Source organism: Phalangium opilio, unplaced genomic scaffold, assembly GCF_054372755.1.
Source record: "Phalangium opilio isolate 3A_F unplaced genomic scaffold, DU_Popi_V2 ptg000101l_1, whole genome shotgun sequence".
Taxonomy (NCBI): Eukaryota; Metazoa; Arthropoda; class Arachnida; order Opiliones; family Phalangiidae; genus Phalangium; species Phalangium opilio.
Genome location: NW_028324204.1, coordinates 5,908,762 through 5,924,853, shown reverse-complemented (window position 1 = coordinate 5,924,853; position 16,092 = coordinate 5,908,762). Strand labels below are relative to the sequence as shown.

The following is a 16,092-nucleotide window of genomic DNA, read 5'->3' as shown; positions in this document are numbered from 1 at the left end:
AGAGAAGGGTGCTTAACGTACAGGGAGATTTTTGAGAAGATTGCAAACGTCAACCCTTTTACCACTGCCGTGACAATTGCCGGACTCTGCAACGCCATTTTCAGGAAAGACCACCTAGCGCCAAATTCAATTGGAATTGTTCCACCTCACGGCTATAGAATGGAAGACCCTCAATCTAAAGTAGCCATCGAGTGGTTGAGGTGGGAAGCCCATAAGCGCGGGGTCATTATTAAGTCGGCTTTTAACGGTTCACAACCTAAAATTTTAAACATTAAAGTCGACGGGCTTCTAGTTGATGATCTTGGCGCAGATCAAAAGGTCGTCTACCAATTCCAAGGTTGTTTTGGCACGGGTGTAGAATCTGTTTCCCGGTAAACAGAGACCTGGTTTTGCATGGTGACGTCACCGAAACTTTGCACTCCCGCCATACTGATACTTTGAACTGTAGTAAGAGGCTTAAGCATGGTTTTCACTTGGCGTAAATCACGACTTTTCGGTCAAGTGAAAACCATGCTTTAAGGAACTGGGGTATAAGGTAATCGAAATGTTGGAATGCGTATTCCACAAATTGAGGGAGCAAAAGCCTGAAATGAACACCTTTCTATCTTCCATTCTTGTCCAAATCGATGCGTGGGAACCACTTAATCCCCGTAACGCATTTTTCGGGGGACGTACTTCCGCTCTGTGTCTTCATCACAAGGTTAAGCCGGGAGAGGAGATTCGATATGTCGACATCATAGTCTATATCCATGGTATAACAAATACGGTAAACTACCTTACGGCCACCCTACGATCTTGACAGACAACTTCCCACCCATTAACGAGATTGAAGGTTTTATTAAACAGGATATCCTCCCCCCTCGTAACCTTTCCACCCAGTTTTGCCCCAAAAGATCGGGGGAAATTATGCTTTGCCCTGTGTGAGCTCTGCGCTGAAAGCAAATATCAAGGGGACTGCACACATTCATCTTCATAGAAGACCGTCTTGATCCATTACATACTGATCCAATACTGCCCCTGACTTAATTGCCGAAATTTTGTTAATAAAATGGCAGGGCGTTACACGATTGGTCGGACGTCCTTATCTAAAATTATCATTAAAATCTGAACCTAATTTGAATTTTAAAATCACTTGGGAGTATTTCCCCAATGTTTCACTTTGCAGACTGATCTTTAAATTAGTAGAAGAATCGATAAAAATAACTTGATTTTCTACTTCACTCTCACTTTAACAGTTTTCGCGTGAAAAGTATGACGACGACTATCTGTTTTACGAGGGACACATTGTAGAGCAAACGTAAATCACGAAACACTACAAATGGTGGACTGTGTATTTATTTCACCAGGAGTTCATGTTGAGTTTTACGATTGAGCTTTCCAGTATTATAACGTATTGTGGTTCAAATTAAACGCTACAATCCTTTTAAATATCACTAACGAGGAACTGTTTCTTTCATTGACTATGCTAGAAATCTAGCAAGAAATATAAACGATGTCGCATGTATTTGAAATATAGTAAAGCTTTGACACGAAGAATTTTGAAACGAATGCAAAAAATTCATGATGCAAAATTTTGGGCAAATGTATCTTTGGTGAAAAAACGAAGATAAGTTTTTTTTTAAATAATTGATGTTTTATAATCATGTCTTTAAACTGTAATATTTTAATATCTGTACTTCGGTCATTCCATTTTGCTCTCTTATCATTTACTTTTTCTAGTCTTTGTCCACGAAGACAGTTTTTATTAATAGAGATTTATGGTCTTATGGGAAATTTTACACAGAACTTACATAAATAAAGTTTCCACATTTTACATAAAACTTAACGATTCAATATATCCCTTTCTTCGCAGTCTTGACTTTTCGATTCCGTCATTTTACTATCTTCGTTAATTGATTGATTGGCCATGTTTTCGTTATTATTAGACAAAACCGGAACGATTGTAACCGTCGAAAAGGGCAAACTTTAAACAGTGACTGCTGTCGGGTTTGATGCCACATTTTCCTGCAAAATGATTAATAAATTTAAATTTCAACGTCACATTTATCGACACTGTATAAATAGTGTTATCTATCCAGCTTTATATGCCCAAGTTAATATATTTGTAGCAAAGAGGCCCCTAAAATGAAAGCCATAACTGGAGGAATCTCGAATTCTTGACTATAATTCTGATTCTTGACTCCGGTTTTTGATGGTAGCTTTGTTTCTTGACGGTAACTTTGGTCGTTGATAGTAATTTGAATCCATGAAGGAAACTCCGGTACTTGACAGCAACTCCAGTACTAGACTCTAACTGCGGTTCTTGGCAGTAAATCTGGTGCTTGATCGTTACTCCTTGAGAGCTTAGTAGAAACAAGAATTAATTTGTTTTCCACGTAGATTGAGATGGTCTCTCCGAGAACTCGATTTACTCGTTCTGTTATGTTCGACTGTGGATGGTATGGAGAAGTGTGGATTGGTCCTATGTTGAATAGCTTGCATGTGTTATGCCATAGCGAAGACACGAATTGAGTTCCTCTATCGCTTAGGATTCTGTTTTGGTGCTCCCCAGCGGCATACAAAGTTTTTTAAGGCTAGAGCGCAGGCATCTGCTATTATTCTTTTCAATGGGATTAATTCGACGAACTTGGTCATGTAGTCTGTGAATACGAGTAAAAATTTATATCCTCTTCTGCTGACGGGAAATGGTCCCATGATGTCCACTCCTATCTTGTCGAAGGGTCCAGTCGGTACTGTTGATATCATAAGACCGGGAGTTTTCCTGTTGCTAATCTTGTATTGTTGGCAGAGGACGCATTCTCTGACGTATTGCCTGACGTCCTTGTCCAGATCGGGCCACCAACATCTATGTCCGACTTTTTCTTTTGTCTTGTAATTTCCTCGGTGTGAGGACAGAGGATGGTCGTGCAGAAGTCTCATGGTTTCGTTTCGGAGAGATTTTGGTAGATAGATTCTTGCTGGACGTGTTCCAGACGCTTTTCTGTATATTAAGTTGTTGACCATCTTAAACTCTGGGTGTTCCGGAGGGTTGTCTTGCCGTAATAGTTCTATGATATCACGGATAATGGGGTCTTCTCCTTGGGCGGTAATGATGTCATCGCGGTCGAAAATGTGAAAATTCGCGTGTGGAAATGGAGGAAGAACGTATGCATGATGAGAATGATCCGAAGGGACATTAGAGTTTTCGGATGATGCTTCTTGATTTTCTTCTTCCATGGTGGAGGCGACGGACATGGCAAACAGTCCAAGAGGAGCTCTTGAAAGGGCGTCTGCGACAATATTTTCGACTCCTTTCTTGTGTTAGACTTTGAAGTCGAAGGTTTGGAGATACATCGCTCATCTGACGAGTTTTGAATTTGGCTCCTTGAGTCCGAATAGCCATTGTAGTGGTTTATGGTCGGTTACGACGGTGAAAGGTCTGCTTTCCAGGTACGGGCGGAAATGTCCGATGGCCCAGTAGATCGCGAGACATTCTTTCTCGGATGTGCTGTAATTTGTTTCGGCATTTCTTAGATTTCTGCTGGCGTAAGCGATCGGGACTTCAATTCCGTTTTGGATCTGTGATAGCATTGCTCCTAGTCCTGCATCTGAGGCGTCCGTCGTTAGGATACTTGGAGCATCTGGCTTGTATGCTGCTAGAGGTGGAGAGCTACAGATGGCTTCCTTGATCTTCTGGAATGCTTCCTCTTGAGCGGGACCCCATTCGAATTTGATCCCTTTCTTCTTTAGGTGGTTAAGGGACCATCCATAAACTACGTCACGTAAAAAAGGCATTTTCTGACCCCTCGTCCCCCAGATCACGCTTCGTCACGTTTTCTCAGACCCCTCCCCTAAAAACCACGTCACATTTCTTTAACCCCCCCCCCCCTCCCATACGCACTATGATTTGTCTTAACAGAAATATGTCCACTCAGAAATATTTCTCTCGGCTTGAAATTCAAAGTTCACTTCCGTTTTTAAGCTTTTGCAAATATCGTGAGCCTCTGGTTGAGCTTTAGGGAGTTTATGGTGACACTACGCGTATTTAACAGTCTTAACGCGCACATACGTGTAAGCTAGTTCTGAAATGAACTGGTTTGTTTATTTTAAGTGCGCTGTTTAAATTGGCTACACGTACGCGTAAGTAGTAGATCATTGCTTAAAGTATCTACTATTTAAGCGATGAAGAAATATAAATTTGGTTAAATTATTGTAGAAATCGTTCCTAGGGTGGACTTTGTGTGTTTTCTTCTACAAAAGGGAGCCAATTTGCCTCGTTATAAAATTAATGTTAAATTTGACGTCACACACCGAAGAACCCCTCCCTCCCCCCCTTGTCACGGACCGTCACAAACTTACAAACCCCCTTCCCCCATAAGAGTGTGACGTAGTTTATGGACGGTTCCTAAGGGGAGTGGCTATCTTCGAATAGTGTGTTATAAATCGGTGGTGCCATCCAGCCATTCCAAGGAATCGTTGAAATTGTTTCAGCGTCTTCGGTTGGGGAAAGTTCTTGATGGCTTCCACTTTGGACGGATCTATGTAGATTCCTGTTTCGTTTATGACGTGTCCCAGGACTTCTGCTTCTGACTGGGCAAGTCGGCATTTCTTCAGTTGAAGTGCGAGGCCGGCGTTCTTCAATTTGGTCATGACGTGTTCCAGTGCGTTCTTCTGCTCTTCCAAGTTTCGGATGCGATCAAGATGTCATCTGGGTATACGACGATAGAGAAATTTTCTCCATCCCGGAAGACTTAATCCATCAGACGCTGGAAGGTACTTGGTGCATTGCAAAGTCCAAAAGGAAGGACGTTGAATTCGTATTTCCCACCGTGAGTGACGAAGGCGGTCTTTGGTGAGCTTCCTGGTTCCATTTCGACTTGCCAGTAGCCTGACTTCAGATCCAACGCTGTGATGTATTTGGGTTTCCCCAACTTACTTAAGGTTTCGTCGATACGAGGAATAGGGTAAGGATCCATTGCGGTGATTGCGTTCAGTTCCCGAACGTCAATGCAGAAGCGGTACTTCTTTTTTCCTGTTCCGGATCCGTCGTCTTGTTCAAGGATTACGACTGGTGAAGCCCATGGTGAAGTTGATGGTTTTATGATGCCATCTTTTAGCATGTCGTAGATATTTTGTTCGATGATTTTCTTCTTTTCGTCGCTAACTCGGTAAGCTCTTTTATGTATAGGCTTAGCGTTACCTGTGTGTATTTCATGGACGACCAGACTGGTTCGTCCTAACTTGTCGCTGAATAGTTCAGGGAATCTGAAAAGGAGTTCCTTCAACTCTCTCTTCTGCTTGTACGAGAGAGAGGTTGAATCAACTGCTTCGTTGACGTTAGTGACCATTTGTGGTGACGGGGGAAATTTGTCCCCGACACCTCTAATAGTTTAAGTGTTAGTCCATTTATTGAGCAAGTTAGAGTTCCAAAATCGATAATGGTATTCCAATCTTCTAGGAAATCTTGGCGTAATATAGCGTCACACAGGAGTGAGGGGACAATATGAAACTCTTGACTAAATCTTCTAATGATGTCTTGTTCAAATTTTATTTCAAAATCTAATACTGTTGATCCTTTAGTAAAAGAGTATTGCCCATTCCCCATGACTATGCATTCTGATCTTTCTGACTTAGGTTCTAGTCTATTTTCTCCCCTAAATCTTTGTAAGGCCCTCCATTGGTGTAGGCTTATCATGGATACTTCAGCACCATTATCGATTCTTGTATGTAGGATTGTGTGTTCAAATTTGATTTTTATTAAATGAGGGTTCCTCTTTTGGAGTCCTCTTCTTTGAATTGGGGCCAGGTGAAGTGGTGTGGTCACAATTCGGTCTTCTTCTTCAGGGACCATTGAGTTGCGGGAGGGAAACGTCCTCTGGTATTCCCCCCCAGTTGGAGTTTCCCGGAAACTGACCTCGATTTCTCTCCATTCTGGCGGACGGGCACTCATTTGCGTAGTGACCCAAACCCCCGCAGTTGAAACAGGTTATTTGACGGGCGTCCTGGTTGACTACCGGAGGGATTTGTCCTTCCTGGGTCTGGTTCTGTTGATGTCTTGGAATTGGTGGAAGGGCTAGCCTGTCGAGGTTCTCGTTCCCTGGTTTCACTAGTTAGATTTCTTGATTCGAAGACTCGTGTACGGCGAGGATATTCGTCTCGTTGTAGATTTTTTCATCTTGGTTGATTCCTTGACTCAAGGTGGGATTGCCTTGTTTGGGGGTTGGGACTCGGGAAAGGAGTTCTATAATTTGGAGCTGAGTAGCTTTGAGGAACATATTGGACAGGGAAGGGATTTTGAGATCCTTCCGGAAGAGGGAGGGTTGTGTTACCATGAGTGGATGAACCGCTCTAAGTTTGTATCCGTGTTTGTATAATATGTTCTTATATGCGGGATGTACCCTTGTGGAGTTGTTACTGGGGTATAACCCGTTGTTGGAGGAGCTACCTGCTGTATAACTGGCTGTGGAGGCAATATTTGGGCTTGGGGTATCACTTGTGACTGTGAGACTACTTGGGGTTGTATCTGATTTACTGGTTGTTCTCTAATTATTATGGGTTCCTGATATGTCTTGACTTGAGTCTCAGGGTCTTGTTGAGCATTTTCCTCATTAGGATTTGTCTTAATTGGGGTTTGGCTAGATTTGGGTTTATTTAGGCCTAAGGTTTGTTCGATTTTTAAACAAGCCTCATGTAAATTCGCGGTAGTGTACAGGGGGATAAACATAAGAAGCCCTTTTAATTCATTTCTCAAATTTTTTTATCATTATAAGTAATTCATTATCCGGTATTGGGGGATGTAGGTTTTGGTTTACCCTTGCAAAATAACCGAAAAATTCGTCTACTGACTCATTGGGTTTTTGTAAACTGTTATTTAAATCTATTCTAACCTTGGCTTCCTCATCCTCAATTTTATAGTGCCGTTTCAGTCTCCCTTTAAATTCGGGCCATCCCATTCCTTGAGGGAGGGATCGAAACCAATACAGGGCATTTTATCGCAAGAGGAGGGGCATAACATGCATTCTTTCATCCTCACTGATTTTGTGGAATGTCACGTACTCTTCAAACTGCCTAAGAAACTCCGGTACGCTCTCGATTTGCCTGCCGTAAAAAGCTAATCTCTCTGGGGGATCTAAACCTTTTACGCCGCCTTGTCTAGCGATTGCCATATTCGAGAAAGATTGCAATATCGAGGCTAAGAAAGCAGCCTGTTGAGCACCTCCACTAGCTGGATTGCTTTGTTGGGGTTGAGGGTTTGACTTTTCTGGGGGCTGACTATAGCCTTGAGCAGGAGGAGGTTGTGAGATTCCTTGAGGGATATTAGGTACCTGTCTAGTGGGTCTCTGTGTCTGTCTGACAGAAATGGGATTTGTTATATTCGGCCTAAGAGGGGCTGTTGTGTATATGACTAAGCTACTACGTGGAATTGTTCCACAAGGAGAGGTAGTAGGTACTGTATTTGGTATAGAGGACGTTACCGGGTTATTAACTTGACTAATTGGAGCCCAATTATTCATAAATCTCTTGGCCCTAGTATATGAGCTCTCTTGAACTATTTCGACTCTAGGGTTTGGTTGACTAGTTTGTGGGTGTTCAGTTAAATTAATCAAATCAGGGGTACTCTCTCCATATCTAGATTGAATTTTAATGGTCCCCTGGGGGCTGTAAATTTGGCTTGCGCGTTTGAATAAGGCTAGGTTTCTAGCGCGTTTATCCATCTTGTCTTCTACTTGATTTTGAATTTTTAAAGGAGGATTTTCTATCCTTTCTTCCTGATTATTTAAAAATATACTTAAATCTTAATTACTATCCCATAAGGGTTCACCATTAGGGTTAAAGGCACTAGCCATATTTGATTCGTGTAGTCGCGAGGGACGTAGGATATTTCCGAACACGAGGTTAGGCTTAGCTACCAGCAACGTGTTTTCCGAAGTGTCCGAATTACGGGAGGAAACCGAAGAAATATCCGAATCCTTGCGTTCGCCATATAATTTTAACTTTGGGCACGATTCGGGATTATTCATTAAAAATTCAAAAATAATTAACTTCAAAAATTTATCTATCCGAAAAATAATTTGATATAACACGAGATTTAATTCTAACAAGTTGGGAAAACCAAAATATTACCTCTCCGAGTCAAGAGGTCTACTACTACAAAGTTATTTACCTAGATATGGAATTATTTCTCTTTTTTGAAGTAAAAATTTTCGAAATATTGAAGCAGTATTCCAAGCATAAAGAATATACAGTAAAGCAGACGACATTTTACATCCAATAAGGATAAATCTTGGACCCATGGAAATCAGTTAATGGCAAAAAGAACAGGAAATGAAGTCTACGCTTCAGCTGTTTACCCTATATTCTGATAGCTACATTCACAACTGGTTAGCAGTGTAAACACTATCGTCTCGTCTCACCTAAACAATATTCTTAGTTTGCCAACATGAGTGTTAACGTTAAATAATTAACTTATGATAATACCAAAGCTAAATTGTAGCTAGACGCACTGATAGTCAATGCGCACCATAAAGAGAATAAAAACTCTGTAGCTTAGCCCTACTAATCTAATTGCCAACATGATCTTTTCTTCTATTATAAAATCTTAACCTGATTATTTAAGAGTGTATTTAACTTTCGGCTCACTCTGAACCGTTCATGTCTCTTCATTTCAGACACGAAAATCAAAACCCAAAGTTTACATCACCTCAGGCCTCAATTATTTACTCTATATTTCACTAAGCTTATTGCAAATAGTACTAGATATACCCGCCGGAGTCTAGTTCTTAGCTTTCTTCATAAAATTACTAAACCAAGGATTATTCTATATACAGATGTAGTATAGCTTTAGTAATTTATAAACAGCCATTTCAAATAATAATATTAGTAAAACTCTTTGGAATATTAAAATGAAACAGAGCTTTAAAGCTACAAAAGCACTAAATGCATCATAATTACGAAAAATATTTCATCATATTCACTTTATATTAAGGATAAAGGGAATATTATGGTTCTGTAGGATTTCTTTACACATCAAAACAAAACGAACTTCTAACGCAGCGCACTGCGGCACTAGTGTAATAACGGACGGACACACACAGACAATAACATAGACTGCTTTTTAACTCTTTCCGTATTAATTTTGAATTGAGAAACAAGATTATCTTAAATATTAAAATAAATATAATTAATATTTAATATTTTCTTCGTTAGTTATTCGCCTTATTGAACGTTACATCGTTTTAAAAAAGAACAATTAAACATTCTTGAGAGACCTGACTAATATTGGCGTTTGAAATGAAGCATACGCCCGTTGCGTCGCCTTACTCAAATAGGTAGTATATAAGGGTTTCGAATCGCAGCTATGGATAAGAACATCGCAATTGCGTGAACCTTGGCGGAAGACCCCGTCAATGGAAGGCTAGACGTTTCTCGTAACCCTAGCCGATCGCCGCGTATGTCTTAACCTTAAGGATGATGGTGGTGTTAGAAGCCAGGTGTGCAGACTGGTGTCCATGTGGGATGGACAAAGAATTGAAGATGGTGGTGTTTAGAAGCCAGTAAGTACAGACTGGTGTCCATGTGGGATGGACAAAGAATAGAAGATGGTGGTGTTTAGAAGCCAGTAAGTACAGACTGGTGTCCATGTGGAATGGACAAAGACGAGAAGGTGGTGGTGTTTAGAAGCCAGTAAGTACAGACTGGTGTCCGTCCATGTGGAATGGGCGAAAAACTAGAAGATGGTGGTGTTTAGAAGCCAATAAGTTCAGACTAGTGTCCATGTGGGGTGGACAAATGAACAGAGTTGTTAAACAGGCAATGGAGTAATAGCCTGTAAGTCGAATACAATTTCCGGGACTGTAAATGCGGTCTGGAAATTGAATATACGTTTGCTCCGATTTGCAAACTGCGAACGCGGTCACGTGGGTGTAACAACGGACAGACAGACACACAGACACACAGACAGACACACAGACACACAGACACGTCGAAATTAGAACCTCTCCGTGACATACGTCACTCGGAGAGGTAAAAATAAATAATACTAATCTAAATAAACAATATAATAAATAAAATCTATGACTCAAATCGATTTAAAGTTCAACTTGGCAAGCACGCCTTAGAATGTTCTAGAAGATGAGTACCCAAAATGGCGGCTATCTCGCTCAAACTAGAACTAGCCTGTAGCGAAGCACGCGAACCGGGCCCGACCACCCAGACGGAGAAGAAAAGCGACGGGACGTAGCTTCTCCCCGAAGGCGGCTTCCGAGAACTTGAAGTGAAGAAGTGAGAGAGAGAGAGCCGTGGGTCTTGCACGGGTTTATATACTACAAATATCATAAAGAAAGGGGGGAGAAGGTAGAAGGAATAAGGAGGTGACGTAGACGACAAAGGAGCGGACATATTCCGGAGAATATGTTTGTCCCTCTGGGCGAAACCGCTGCAATCTTAAACATTTTTTCTTAAATATCAAACTTTTTTTTCAAAATATCAAAAATTTTTTGAGTATCAAATTTCTTTTTAGAATATCAAAATTTTTTTAACTATAAATTTTTTTTTCAAAAAATAAAAAAAATTTTCAAGTATCAAAATTGTTTTTTCAAAATATCAAAATTTGTTTGAGTACCAAACTTTTTTTTAGAATATCAAACTTGTTTTTTAAAAATATCAAAAACATTTTTAAGTATCAAACTAGTATTTTCAAAATATCAAACTTTTTTATGTAACTTTAACATTATTGAAATTAATAATACTTTTATTTGAAATCGATGTAACTTTTTTTTAAAATATCTACCTTTTTTGACAATGTCTAACTTTTTCATAATATGATATCAAACTTTATCAGAATATGGAACATTTTAAAAATCTGAAACTTTTTTTCTAAAGAAGAAACATTTTTTAAGAAACTATTTTTAATATTTATATTTTATTAAGAAAATAAATTTAAATTGTTTCTAAATATGATTGTTTTTCAAATATGAAACTAGTTTTTAAATATTTAACTTTTTTTTAATACGAAAATAGTTTTTAAAATTCACTTTCACTCATTACGAAATGAAGTCTTTTACATCACCGTAATTAATACGTATTACTTGGCTTCAAATATTGACGTCCATTTCCTCGATCTCACTGAGATGTTCGAAAAAGTTTGGTAAATCACTTTCGATATTATAAAAAATCTGCGACCCCTCGCTCTCGGATTTATCAATAAAAACGCCGAAATTGTTAAATACGTTTAAGGGATCGAGTTCTCGATCTACGTTGTAAGTAATATCCATTACGTTTTTACTAAAGTTTGATTGCGAATTACACAAGCTTTCGATAGCTTCGTCAACATTTTTAATCAATCCCGAGATTGTTAAGTAAAATGTTTTGTTCGCGAGACTGATTTTCTTCGTAATTTGTTCCAGTTGAATAGAGGGGATTAGGGCTCTACACTAAAAATGTCTGGTAGTTTTAGGCCGTCGGACACCTTTTAAAAAAATGAAGTAATTAGATTTAAAGACACGGAGATAAGACTAAAGTTGTAACTGACAACGCCCTACGTTAACCTCAACAATTTTCGATGGAAAGGAGAAACTGGGTTTTCGACCGTGAAGGAAAACTAGGAAAGAACTTGCAAACTCAACGAGGATGGGCTTGTTGGGGGGGGACCATTGGATTCGAGGCGAAACCCCCTCCACTCCTATATGGGGACTAATGACCTGAGTAAGCCTAACGCTCTAATTGTTGGTGATTAACGACCCTGACCTAAGCCCAACGCTCGATTTCTTGGGGAATCACGAGTCTAATGCTCGAGAAGTTTTCCAAGGTTGATGTAACAAATGAAAAGAGGAAAATTCGTACTTTGTTTCGAATGTGATCCACGAACAACGTTTCAGACGACGGATTTTGTTGTAAGTAAATTTTCGAATTGATTTCCTCGAGGAGGAGGTTGAGATCTGAGAAAATAAATGCTGATTTTAAAAAGTATAAAAAAAATTGAGACATTTCTAGACACTGACCTTTGCTGGATCGGTCAAAATTGTTGCAAAAGCTAAGGGTTTCAGCCTTAACTAAACTTATTTGGGACTCTATAAACTTTTTAGCGAGTTCAAAATTTTCGCCACCTCCGGTTAGCGTCACGCCGTTCTTTTGAAAAGTGAATTTTACATTTTCGACTTCTGAATTAAGGTCGTCTAAAGAGAGATAATTTTGCAATGACTGTTCAATTTCGATAAACGCCTTTGAAAGGTGGAGATCTAAAATGAAGCGTTTATTTAAGTGTTTAATTATATATATAAATGTATAGTAAAAGCTTAAATACCAAGAGGGAGACGTTTTTGGTGATTGAAGTGAATGCGTTGTGTTTTAAAGCAACGAGGGTCGTACATGACAGCCGATTTTTATCTATCTTATCGTAAACACCGTATTTCCTTCAATTCGACAAGGCAAAATTAAGGGTTCCGGATGGAGCCAAAATTTGAAGTGTTTTCTCGGTAATTGGATATGGAATAGTGGGTAAATTGCCAGGCTGAAAAAACATGATTCGAGGTTTATTAGAAAGTTGCGAGGAAAAAAGAATAAAAACCAGAAACTAATCACCAAAGAAATCAGATTTTCTTTTTGCCGGATGGCGTCGTTAATACGAATAAGAATTAATAAAAACTGTCATTGTAGACAAAGACTGGAAAGTGTAAAAGATAAGGTTTGAAAATGAACTGCCTGAAGTAACAGATATTAAAATTTTCACTTTTGAAGACATCATTATAAAACATCAATTATTTTAAAAAATTCTTATCTTACTTTTTTCACCAAAATTACTTCGGGAAAGTATTTTAAAAAGGAACATGCGCGTTATTTTGAAAATACTACGGCTTTACATTTTATTTCTTATCAAAAATTTAAAATTAGGTAGAAAATTCGACCCTATAACGAGAGAAAATCGTTGAGAGCTTATAAAATATAAACCGTATTAAAACTTTACAAAACGTATTCTTAAATTGTAAAGCTTTCAAAGTATTAAATATTAACGTGCTGTGTTGCTCTCAAAGATCACGATCAATCTACAGATCTTTTCGACACTAATAACTAAATCACAAAGAAAAGGCCTATATTATTTTCCGCTTCGCAATATTTTCAATTTTAAAATATAAAAATTTAAACTCTTCAAGAGAAATCTTTTCAGATATCCAAGCATTTGAATCTCCTAGAATCAAATGTTAGTTGAAAGTAAAACCAGTACCAAGATAGTATCCCTTAAACCCTTCTAGGTGACAACTACTATTGAGGACAAAATACTTGGGTAAATATTGCTGAAAAATATTTAGCGAAAATGAAATTTTGGTGAAAAAAAGTAAGATAAGAATTTTTTAAAATAATTGATGTTTTATAATGTCTTCAAAAGTGAAAATTTTAATATCTGTACTTCAGGCAGTTCATTTTCAAACCTTATCTTTTACACTTTCCAGTCTTTGTCTACAATGACAGTTTTTATTAATATCTGTCACTTCAGTCTTCATATTATTTAAAATTGTTTAGAAAATATGGGCGTTGCGCGTTCATCGGTAATCTAGCTTAATTACCAGTCGTCGGTAATGCGACTAAATTACCAGTCGTCGGTAGTGCGACTAAATCACCGGTCGTCGGTAATCTAGCTTAATCACCGGTCGTCGGTAATCTAGCTTAATCACCGGTCGTCGGTAATCTAGCTTAATCACCGGTCGTCGGTAATCTAGCTTAATCACCGGTCGTCGGTAATCTAGCTTAATCACCGGTCGTCGGTAATCTAGCTTAATCACCGGTCGTCGGTAATCTAGCTTAATTACCGGTCGTCGGTAATCTAGCTTAATTACCGGTCGTCGGTAATCTAGCTTAATTACCGGTCGTCGGTAATCTAGCTTAATTACCGGTCGTCGGTAATCTAGCTTAATTACCGGTAGTCGGTAATCTAGCTTAATTACCGGTCGTCGGTAATCTAGCTTAATAACCGGTCGTCGGTAATCTAGCTTAATTACCGGTCGTCGGTAATCTAGCTTATTTACCGGTCGTCGGTAATCTAGCTTAATTACCGGTCGTCGGTAATCTAGCTTAATTACCGGTCGTCGGTAATCTAGCTTAATTACCGGTCGTCGGTAATCTAGCTTAATTACCGGTCGTCGGTAATCTAGCTTAATTACCGGTCGTCGGTAATCTAGCTTAATTACCGGTCGTCGGTAATCTAGCTTAATTACCGGTCGTCGGTAATCTAGCTTAATTACCGGTCGTCGGTAATCTAGCTTAATTACCGGTCGTCGGTAATCTAGCTTAATTACCGGTCATCGGTAATCTAGCTTAATTACCGGTCGTCGGTAATCTAGCTTAATTACGGGTCGTCGGTAATCTAGCTTAATTACCGGTCGTCGGTAATGCGACTAAATTACCAGTCGTCGGTAGTGCGACTAAATCACCGGTCGTCGGTAATCTAGCTTAATCACCGGTCGTCGGTAATCTAGCTTAATTACCAGTCGTCGGTAATGCGACTAAATTACCAGTCGTCGGTAGTGCGACTAAATCACCGGTCGTCGGTAATCTAGCTTAATCACCGGTCGTCGGTAATCTAGCTTAATCACCGGTCGTCGGTAATCTAGCTTAATCACCGGTCGTCGGTAATCTAGCTTAATCACCGGTCGTCGGTAATCTAGCTTAATCACCGGTCGTCGGTAATCTAGCTTAATCACCGGTCGTCGGTAATCTAGCTTAATCACCGGTCGTCGGTAATCTAGCTTAATCACCGGTCGTCGGTAATCTAGCTTAATCACCGGTCGTCGGTAATCTAGCTTAATCACCGGTCGTCGGTAATCTAGCTTAATCACCGGTCGTCGGTAATCTAGCTTAATCACCGGTCGTCGGTAATCTAGCTTAATCACCGGTCGTCGGTAATCTAGCTTAATCACCGGTCGTCGGTAATCTAGCTTAATCACCGGTCGTCGGTAATCTAGCTTAATCACCGGTCGTCGGTAATCTAGCTTAATCACCGGTCGTCGGTAATCTAGCTTAATCACCGGTCGTCGGTAATCTAGCTTAATCACCGGTCGTCGGTAATCTAGCTTAATCACCGGTCGTCGGTAATCTAGCTTAATCACCGGTCGTCGGTAATCTAGCTTAATCACCGGTCGTCGGTAATCTAGCTTAATCACCGGTCGTCGGTAATCTAGCTTAATCACCGGTCGTCGGTAATCTAGCTTAATCACCGGTCGTCGGTAATCTAGCTTAATCACCGGTCGTCGGTAATCTAGCTTAATCACCGGTCGTCGGTAATCTAGCTTAATCACCGGTCGTCGGTAATCTAGCTTAATTACCGGTCGTCGGTAATCTAGCTTAATTACCGGTCGTCGGTAATCTAGCTTAATTACCGGTCGTCGGTAATCTAGCTTAATTACCGGTCGTCGGTAATCTAGCTTAATTACCGGTCGTCGGTAATCTAGCTTAATTACCGGTAGTCGGTAATCTAGCTTAATTACCGGTCGTCGGTAATCTAGCTTAATAACCGGTCGTCGGTAATCTAGCTTAATTACCGGTCGTCGGTAATCTAGCTTAATTACCGGTCGTCGGTAATCTAGCTTATTTACCGGTCGTCGGTAATCTAGCTTAATTACCGGTCGTCGGTAATCTAGCTTAATTACCGGTCGTCGGTAATCTAGCTTAATTACCGGTCGTCGGTAGTCTAGCTTAATTACCGGTCGTCGGTAATCTAGCTTAATTACCGGTCGTCGGTAATCTAGCTTAATTACCGGTCGTCGGTAATCTAGCTTAATTACCGGTCGTCGGTAATCTAGCTTAATTACCGGTCGTCGGTAATCTAGCTTAATTACCGGTCGTCGGTAGTCTAGCTTAATTACCGGTCGTCGGTAATCTAGCTTAATTACCGGTCGTCGGTAATCTAGCTTAATTACCGGTCGTCGGTAATCTAGCTTAATTACCGGTCGTCGGTAATCTAGCTTAATTACCGGTCGTCGGTAATCTAGCTTAATTACCGGTCGTCGGTAATCTAGCTTAATTACCGGTCGTCGGTAATCTAGCTTAATTACCGGTCGTCGGTAATCTAGCTTAATTACCGGTCGTCGGTAATCTAGCTTAATTACCGGTCGTCGGTAATCT

At 39.9% G+C, this 16,092-nt stretch overlaps 1 long non-coding RNA gene across 1 annotated transcript; it reads left to right on the top strand.

Moving 5' to 3' along the window:
• The first annotated feature begins 8,109 nt into the window (after positions 1 to 8,109).
• Positions 8,110 to 8,539, top strand: LOC149631162 (uncharacterized). Its single transcript, XR_016374050.1, has 2 exons — positions 8,110 to 8,173; positions 8,256 to 8,539. It is a non-coding gene; the product is annotated as an uncharacterized LOC149631162 (long non-coding RNA).
• Positions 8,540 to 16,092: the final 7,553 nt, after the last annotated feature.